This window comes from Alosa sapidissima, chromosome 9 (genome assembly GCF_018492685.1).
Source record: "Alosa sapidissima isolate fAloSap1 chromosome 9, fAloSap1.pri, whole genome shotgun sequence".
Lineage (NCBI taxonomy): Eukaryota > Metazoa > Chordata > Actinopteri > Clupeiformes > Clupeidae > Alosa > Alosa sapidissima.
In genome coordinates, this window is record NC_055965.1 from 37,511,063 (window position 1) to 37,511,494 (window position 432).

The following is a 432-nucleotide window of genomic DNA, read 5'->3' on the forward strand; positions in this document are numbered from 1 at the left end:
TCTTAAATGGCATTTGGTTACATACCTCGCTGCGCCCACGCGGTCTATACAGTCCTCCATACGAGGAAGGGGAAAGGAGTCCGGTTTAGTGACCAGGTTTACTTTTCAGTAGTCTGTACAGAAGCGAAAAGTAGAATCCGGTTTTGCGACCAATAGACAGGGCGACGCCCAACTGGAGTATGATGGCTTGGCCAACCCATTACTAAGCAAATACTGGACTTCGTCATCTAGAACCTTCTGTTTAACTGCCGGCACACGGTAAAACCGCTGTCTAATTGGACTAGCCTCACCAACCTCTATATCATGTTCTATTAAGTTTGTGCATGACGGTACATCGGAGAACAAACTAGGAAAAGCCAAAATTAAAGACTTAAGCTCACCCCTCTGATCAGCAGGCATATGACCTAACAGGCCATCAAGATTTTCCAACAT